Genomic DNA, 9,482 nt, shown 5'->3' on the forward strand with positions numbered 1-9,482 from the left:
AGTGTTTATTTGCCGTGAATAGGAAAAGGGTAGAACGCACAATACGAAAATGGGAAAAGCCCTGGACTTGTGTCAGGACCATCATCCAAGTCACTTCCGCTCCGTGAGACTCAGTTTCCACTTCTGTAAGCTGGATTGAGGTGGCGTTGGCAGTCTTGGTTAAAGGGTAGACATGGCCGGGACTGCTTCACTTGCTTCTGTCCACATGTAATCCCCTCTTTATTAACCGAGTCATTGATAGTGGCTTCTGAAAACTTCTTTGGAGATGGTATCAGGTAGATCATTGCACTTACCCTGCCTACTGTTAAAAACAGTTAACTGACTTATTAAGCATATCTGCGTACTAGCCGATAAAATTCCCAAAGTGATGTGCGCAGGCTATAAAAGCTGTCATATTAACAGTATTGTGGAGTTTTGTTTTTGTTAATTTGCACTATCTGATTTTATGTAATAAAGGAAAAAGTTTATAGACACAAAACAGTGCCAGGAACTGGTTCTTTATAGCTCCTAGATCTTTCCATCTGCCTCCTCTATTCTTGAAATAGAGAATATTTTGGCCCAGCCCCAGGCTGCCCACGGAACTCTTGTGGCTATTTTTATGTGGCCTTCATCCATTTTACATGGGTCTATCTGCCTCACATCAGCCCCTCTTTTTTACTTCTCAAATGAGCTTCCCATAAGTTGGTAAGTATTTTTTTTCATGGTCTTTTATTCTGTTGAGTATCTGATTTATGTATGTTTTCCATAGTCTCATAGAGGCAGTATAGGGTGGTATATCAGAGTGAGTAAGAACACAGCTGGAGCTAGACTACCTGAATTCCAGTCCCAGCTCTGCCTCTTGCTATGTGGTCTTGGGCAACTTCTTCCTGGCTCAGTTCTTTCATATGTAAGATAGGAATAAAAATAGTAACATTTAAAAACTTTTTACCCTCACAGGTTTGTATTAAGTGAGTTGCTATATATATATATATATATATATATATATATATATATATATATCATGCTGAGTAAGTACAAGCAAGTAGTAAGGGCTGTTTAAGTATCAGCTATTATTAATATTCTAGACAAGTCCAGGTGAGTGTGTTTGTTTTATTAAAGACTGGAGGTAGGAGATGAATACACTCAAGTAGAATATATTCTACAGCTAAATACTAAGCGGTTATTAATAGAGTGGAGAGTCTTACAACCTTAGGATATCAAGTTAAGGTGATTTATTTACATGAGGAATGTCACTGCCTCTTAGCCCGTACTTTACAGACCAGGTAGTTGAATGTAAGTGGATTTTTATTTTGAGAGTTTCTGCCTGAGGACTCAGAAATGAAGTTTACACTAGGCTAGTTTGCTGTCTATAAAACTTTTTCTGTTGTGAAAATAGTCATGAGACTCCAAGATATATATATAGCCATAGCAATGACCTCTTTAGATCACCTTGGTAGCATATACCTTATTCCACACCAGTACTGCCATTATTCAGAGCTCTTTAAAAATTACCTTTTCAAATTGTTTTTGGATCTGCACAGGAAACTCCAACTTATTTTACTATAACTAGTACCTTGGTTTTTATTCCAAAACAGTATTGATTCCCTCTTGGTAATATTAGTTTTGAACAACTTATTTCTGAAAATAACACCTACTCTCAAAAAATTGATATTTGCCACCACTAAATACAGTCAAAAGAATTTGTCCTGAAACTTGAAGGCAACGCCAAAGTATTTTTGGAATCAGAATAAAGGATCCCCCAAAGCAATGGCTTTGCAATAAAGTCATTTAGAGGTGTAAGTTTTGTTCTCTAGCTACAAAGTTATATGATTCTGTGACATGTATGTTGTAAATAAAGTTATAGTCCTTCTGCACAGGAACCAACTACTTACCACTGGGGGAGGTTCTTTAGTATCTCAGCCTTGTCTCCCCTCTGGCCTGGCTTTCCTCCTGTCTCTAGATGGAACTCCTTTTAGTCACCCAGTGAATAGGCTTGCTTCAGTTCAGTTCAGTTCAGTTCAGTCACTCAGTCATGTCCGACTCTTTGCGACCCCATAAATTGAAGCATGCCAGGCCTCCCTGTCCATCACCAACTCCCGGAGTTGACTCAAACTCATGCCCATAGAGTCGGTGATGCCATCTCATCCTCTGTCGTCCCCTTCTCCTCCTGCCCCCAATCCCTTCCAGCATCAGGGTCTTTTCCAATGAGTCAACTCTTCACATGAGGTGGCCAAAGTACTGGAGTTTCAGCTTCAGCATCAGTCCTTCCAATGAACACCCGGGACCTATCTCCTTTAGGATGGACTGGTTGGATCTCCTTGCAGTCCAAGGGACTCTGAAGAGTCTTCTCCAACACCATAGTTCAAAAGCATCAATTTTTCAGCGCTCAGCTTTCTTCACAGCCCAGCGCTCACATCCATACATGACCATTGGAAAAACCATAGCCTTGACCGGATGGACCCTTGTTGGCAAAGTAATGCTTCAGAAGTGCGCCTTTTATCACATGGCCATCTGGCCAAGGCCAGAGCAGGTCTGTGGGTTTGCTGCTCTGACCTCACAGACTGTTTTAGCCACCAGAATACCTGTTGACACTTTTAACATTGGAAGGTGTGGAAAAACAGCACCAAACAACCCAGGATTTTTGTAAAGGCGGGCAAGGAGAAAGGAGGAGGGGGCTTCCCAAATACTCCAGTACAAAGAAAGCACTGTGCAAAAATACCTATTTTTGTTAACACAATGCTTTTTGTGACACCAAAAATGAAAGTCAGTACCTGAATTAGACCCTTAATACATAGTCATTTTCTTGCCCTAGAATAAACCTGGAAATGAGCAAGTACTTAGCCAGATTGGGCTGGTATTCTTATGGGTGGATGATATAAACTCTTGGGTTATTGGAGGCTAGCTGTGACAACATGGAGATGGTCCAGTAGAATCTCAGTGGTGCCAGACAGGAAGCTTAAAATAGACTTGCAAGTGGGTCTGAGATGCTGTTCGCCTGATGGCTAGTGAGTTAACCGTGGCCTTTGCCAAAATCAACAATTAAAGGAAAGAGAGGCTGCTAGACAGTCTTTAGCTCCTTCTTCCCTCCAGCTCTTGGATAAGAAATCAGCAAGTACTTATTATTAAGCATTAGGTACTTGTTTTATTATCATCCTGGGGGTGAGAATTGCTTTCAAATTAAATTATTTGGAGTTACGTGCTGAGATCAACAAATCATCTGTAAGAAAGAAGCAGATCGTGTACTGTGGCTCATTTCTTGTGGGTCAGAGGTTATAGATGCATTCAGACTTAAATTTAATATTTTTTTAAAAAGTAGTCCATTCTCATCAGAATTCATGAAGTAGTAGTAGTTTGAGGGAAATATATGTATCATTGTTCTCTTGCCAAATTAGAAACAAAAATCTCCTGCATTGACTTAACATGACAACGAATATGGAAAGTGGGTATCTGGGGTTGCCTTCCTTCAGCAATCCCTGCTAATGGGGTTATCTTTGACTATTAAGGATGATGTGCGTGGGGGAAGGGTTTTATTGTCTAGCCATCAGACAGCTAGGCTGTAAAAAATTACACTTTTTCGTTCAGTGTGTTCTATAGACGATTCTCCAGAATACAGAAGGTAAAAGGTGAAAGGTTTCAGGGGAGCTGAAACCTTGGGGGTGGATCTAGAGCACTTGACAGTAGGTACCAGGTCATGAGTGCCCCTGAAGCAGGCCACGCCAATCTGCAGACTTCAGCAAAAGCCCCCACACTATGAACTCAAAAGTAGTAGCTGCTGATCTACACACTTCTTAAAAACTATAATTCTCTGCTTACCTGGACACCATAACTATAAGAGTATAAGCTTCCCAAGGACAGGGATCATGTCTCTCTTATATACCCATATACACCCACAGCTTGGCATAATAGTGAGAACTGATGGGTAGTGAATGCTTACTGTATACTGTCCTCTATTCTAAGTGCATTGTCTGGGTGTATCCTCATAACACTCATAAGCGGTAGGTGTTACCATTATATGCATTTCACAGAAGAAGAATCTCACTGAGGGTGATTTGCACTGTTTACATAAGTAGGAAGTAGTAGAATATCCATCTTGCATTCTGAGGCACTATGTTTTAGTGACCACTGCACAAAATAGATGCCCAGTAATGAACTCATGTCAAACTACAGAAAGTTTCACATTTTCATTATGTACCTGAGGATAAACTATATCTTTATAATTGCAGGATTTCCACCCATGTTACTGTGTCTATAACTAGCAGTAAGTTTTGCACAGGTAAGCATGTCATCACTGAACAGCCATTCTTGTCAGAGCACTGCAGGGTTTGGTTATGGTTTTTCAGGAAGAACAGTTGTAGCTAGTTGAGCAGCCACAGCTGGTTCCCTGCTTGACACCTCAAGATACTAGCAGGAGCATCGGGCCCTGGTTGACAAAGTGAAAGACAAAGCAACCACATTTTTCTCATTCTTGTGGTCAGGGGGCTTTCCCAGCCCACACAGGCACAGAGAAGGTCCTCAGGATTCAAGGGAGGGAGAGGGAGCCAGCCTACAGTATGTCCCACCAGCTTCCCAGAAACCTTCACACTGGAATCCATCCTGACTGAGAGATGAGTGCACATCCACCAGAGAGGGCCCTGAGTCAGGCCAAATATGGAGACAAGCAAGATGGCTGTTCAGAGACAATCTGGAACATTGTCCATACATAAACCATGTCAACAGTCCTCATTCCACACTTCACTCCATCTCCGCCTGTGTTCTTCCACACTACTTTGCCTCTAATAAATGCTTTCTCTGCCTCACAGTCTGTCTCTTTGCTGAATTCTTTCTTCAAAGAAGACACGTTTCCTGCATCCGTTATTCCATGACATCAGCTATAAAAGCATATTTTCCTTGGAAACGATGTAAATATTTGTAGGTGAATACCTAATGTATACCTAAAGAAGGCTGAACACCAAAGAGTTGATGTTTTGAATTGTGGTGCTTGAGAAGACTCTTGAGAGTCCCTTGGACTGCCGTGAGATCAAACCAGTTAATCCTAAAGGAAATCAACCCTGAATACTCATTGAAAGGACTGATGCTAAAGCTGAAGCTCCAATACTTTGGCCACCTGATGTGAAGAGCCGACTCATTGGAAAAGACCCTGATGCTGGGAAAGATTGAAGGCAGGAGGAGAAGAGGGCAGCAGAGAATGAGATGGTTGGATAGCATCACTGACTCAATTTGGACATGAACTTGGGCAAACGTGGGAAATAGTGAGGGACAGGGAAGCCTGGCATCCTGCAGTCCATGGGGTCACAAAGAGTTGGGCATGACTTAGTAACTGAACAATATCACCACCTAATGTATTCAGTTCACACCCTGCTAATAAACTATAGTTGATATGCAAAGTAAATAATTTAATCTATTTAAAGCTATATGTTCAGTTTAAAATAAAGCACTTATTAACTTTAGTATCCACATGACAGGGGAAAGTTTAAGGAGAGAAAGAAGACAAGAAGAATGTTAGTAAGAGTTACTGAATTATGTGTCCAGTTTCTGCTAGGAATAATGGACTCCAGAAGTCTAATCAGAATATACTAAAGTACAGTTATCTGGGTTGTGATTTTATCCCTTCTTAAGGCATTGAGATTTTATAAAATGAACATAAGTTGGAGCCAGAGACACCTGAGTTCAAATCCTAGCTCTGCTGCTTACTAGCTGGTTAATCTTTCCAAATTTATCCAATAGCTTCAACACTTTAAAAATCTAAACAGTGTTGTAAGAATTAATCATAATCTAAAAGAAAACGTGAAATGATGGCTGGCAAATAGTTCAAAGTGGTAGCACCAAAATGAGTCCCCTATTGCTGCTATAACAAGTTACCACAAATTCAATGGCTTAAAATGGCACACAGATCTTGCAGTTCTGGAGGTCAGAAGTCTAACGTGGGTCTCGGCTAAAATCAAGGTGCGTCAGCAGAGCCGCATTCTCTTCTAAAGGCTTTGAGGAGGATCTGTTTTCCTGTCTCACCCAGTGTTCAGAAGCTGCTACAATTCCTTGGCTAACTGCTCCTTTCTTCACCTTCAAAGGGTGAGAGCAGCATCTTCAGGGCACTCTCACTGTGATTCTTCTGCCTTCTTGTGATTACATCAGGCCCATTGGGCAATAATCCAGGATAATCTCTTTATTTTAAAGTCAGTTCATTAGCAACAGTACATCCATCTGCAAGCTTCATCCCCCTTTGCCATGGAGCACACAGCATACAGTTCCAAGGGACTGTGGTGTGGACATCTTTTAGACAGGGCTGTGGCTGTGCATACCACGGTGCTTTTCACCCTTGACATTTGTTCATTCATTCATATACTTACTAAAGGAAAATACGAATAATATAGTATAAGTATCTTTACCTCCCAAGAATTCTTCTGTTTGGGTAAAGCACTTCAGTTCAGTTCAGTTCAGTCGCTCAGTTGTGTCCGACTCTTTGCGACCCCATGAACTGCAGCACACCAGGCCTCCCTGTCCATCACCAGCTCCTGGAGTTTACTCAAACTCATGTCCATCGAGTCGGTGATGCCATCCAACCATCTCATCCTCTGTCGTCCCCTTCTCCTCCACCTTCAATCTTTCCCAGTATCACGGTCTTTTCAAATGAGTCACTTCTTCGCATCAAGTGGCCAAAGTATTGGAGTTTCAGCTTCAACATCAGTCCCTCCAATGAACACCCAGGACTGATCTCCTTTAGGATGGACTGGTTGGATCTCCTTGCAGTCCAAGGAACTCTCAAGAGTCTTCTCCAACACCACAGTTCAAAACCATCAATTCTTTGGCACTCAGCTCTTTATAGTCCAACTCTCACATCCATACATGACTACTGGAAAAACTATAGCCTTGACTAGAAGGACCTTTGTTGGCAGAGTAATGTCTCTGCTTTTTAATATGCTGTCTAGGTTGGTCATAACGTTCCTTCCAAGGAGTAACCATCTTTTAATTTCATGGCTGCAGTCCCCATCTGCAGTGATTTTGGATCCCCCTCACTGTTTCCACTGTTTCCCTATCTATTTGCCATGAAGTGATGGGGCCGGGTGAGATGATCTTAGTTTTCTGAATGTTGAGTTATAAAGTGCTTAGATTTATACATTAAAAAATTAGCTGAGGCAGTTGCGGTGGGCCAAGAGCATGAGTCGCTCGCCTGGGCGCTGCCCACTGTCCCGCTGCCCTCTGAGCGCAGCCATGTCCCAGGAGAAGCCCAAGGAGAGAGTGAAGAGGGAGAAGGACCATATCAACCTGAAGGTGGCCGGGCAGGATGGCTCTGGGGTCCAGTTCAAGATGAAGAGACACGCACTGCTCCGCAAGCTGATGAAGGCCTCCTGCCAGCGCCAGGGCTTGTCCGTGAGACAGATTTGATTCAGGTTTGATGGACAACCAGTTAATGAAACAGACGCCCCAGCAAAGCTGGAGATGGATGATGAGAACACCATCGATGTGTTCCAGCAGCAGACGGGGGATTGAGGGGGGGGGCTCCAGCGTAGCCAGCTGCCTCTCCAGGGAGGGGGCGGCCTCTAGAGCCCCCGTCCCCTCGTGGCGCCGGGCCGTGTTTGCTGTCCAACAGTGCACGTGTGGCCAAGCCTGTCGGTAGGCAGGCTCGGACACCGAGGACATTCGCCAGGAGGACTTTGCTCTAATGCACTCAGCACCACTGCGGCGATGGTCCCCAGCCTTCCTCGACCTGTCCCCTGGTAACTTTGTTTGGGTAAAATGCCCATGTGAAGGGGGACTTGGGTTATTTTTTTTACTTTTTTGTTTTTTCTCCCTCCTATGACATTTTCTCCCAACTTGTGACCTGAATGCCTGCTTTCTGTCTAGATGGGGATCTTAACCCCAGGTGTTGAGCCCCCCTCATTCCAATCATGGAGAGAACTGTCACCACTCTGGGGGGTGCGTCTATGGGGCCAGTTTTGGGGTCACGGTCGGTATGGGAGATACACTTTCACTTACTGTTTCTTGGGGGCACAGTTTTTTTTTTTTAATACTAAATATTAGAAATGTAAGCTTTGCCAGAATATAGGAAAGTTGAAGGGAAAAGACTGGAATGTTTCTTAAAGGTATGAAGTTCTGCAGTAACACGGCCCTGGGCAGGGTATGGGGCCCCTGGACCCATTGCCATCAACGGCTGGTGACGCTGCTCGGACACAATGAAAATGGGCTTTTCCCCTCTTCTTAACAGAGAAGGAAGTAAGTCCCACACATCTGCTGTGGTCACAGTGCCAGGGCCTCAGATTTCCTCCAGTATTTGCTTCTGATGAGTAACGATGGTCTATATGTAAACTAGGAAGATAGAATACTGCTGATTTTGCCATTATGTCTTTGTGCAAAAGAGCTGCTTCAAAGTGTGGCTACAAGTGAGAGATGCCTCCGGGTTCTCTCCGAGGACCGTGCTCTGCTCCCCAAGTTGGTATGGAGCTTAGACGTTAGGTGTGATTTCGGTTCTGTGCAGCATTTTGGGGTCTGTCTTGGTCAGCCTCCAATGGGTGTCCCGTTGCCCTTCCGTGTGGACTCACTCCTGTCTGGCAGCCCCTGGCTGCCTGTTTGGGTCACCTGGGCAAGATGACCACTGTCATCTCCTGCCCACCTGAAACCTCGCTGGAGAAGTCTGCCCTTCATTTGTACCTTGCTGTTCGTGCACGGGTGGGATGTCTGCTGGTTCTGCTGTGTTTATTCCCCACCCTGTACATTATTTGTTGTCCTGTACTACTGTCAGTGGTAAATATTGTTTGGTATTCTGTCGGAAAAAAAAAATTAGCCGATAATACAAGATAGCATGAACAAGCCCCAAGATGAGTCATTCAAGAGGAGAGATCACTTAGATGAATGAGGGAGAAAAAAATTTTTTTTTTGATCATCCACCAGAAGTAATAAGGTCATCTCCTTCCCTCCACAAAAGGACAGTGTGATCTTAGGCTGCGTTAAGATGAGAACAAAGGAGGGGCTCGCCTTGGTGAATCCCCTGGAGATTTTGAAGGGTTTAAAAAGTCTTCAGTGGAGCCAGTGGAGAGTGCCAACAGGGTGAGGAGCCTAGAATCAGAAAGTATAAGAAGTTTGGGGATGTTTATGGTGTGGTCTTCAAATACCTAACTGACAGACATATGAAAAGAAATCTAGATTTATCTTTGAAATCTCTGGAGTTTTAAACTGCTAAGTCACTTCAGTCGTGTCCTACTCTTTGCAACCCCATGGACTATAGCCCAGCGGGCTCCTCGTCCATGGGATTCTCCAGGCAAGAGTACTGGAGTGGGGTGCTATTTCCCTCTCCAAGGATCTTTCCAACCCAGGGATCAAACTCAAGTCTCTCATGTCTCCGGCATTGGCAGGTGGGTTCTTTACCACTAGTGCCACCACTGGAATAAGTGTGTAGAAGTTAGATTTAAAGTCAATGTGGTAACTTTACATGGTTATAGTTTCCTGAAATGGAATGAGCTACCTGAGTTTCCTGTCCCTGGAGGTATTCAAATAGAATCTAGACAAGTGTC

At 43.6% G+C, this 9,482-nt stretch overlaps 1 pseudogene; it reads left to right on the forward strand.

Annotated features, from left to right (window-relative positions):
* Positions 1-7,104: 7,104 nt before the first annotated feature.
* LOC110132988 (small ubiquitin-related modifier 3 pseudogene) lies at positions 7,105-7,591 on the forward strand (annotated as a pseudogene).
* The last annotated feature ends 1,891 nt before the right edge of the window (positions 7,592-9,482 follow it).

This window comes from Odocoileus virginianus, chromosome 15 (assembly GCF_023699985.2).
Source record: "Odocoileus virginianus isolate 20LAN1187 ecotype Illinois chromosome 15, Ovbor_1.2, whole genome shotgun sequence".
Classification (NCBI taxonomy): Eukaryota; Metazoa; Chordata; class Mammalia; order Artiodactyla; family Cervidae; genus Odocoileus; species Odocoileus virginianus.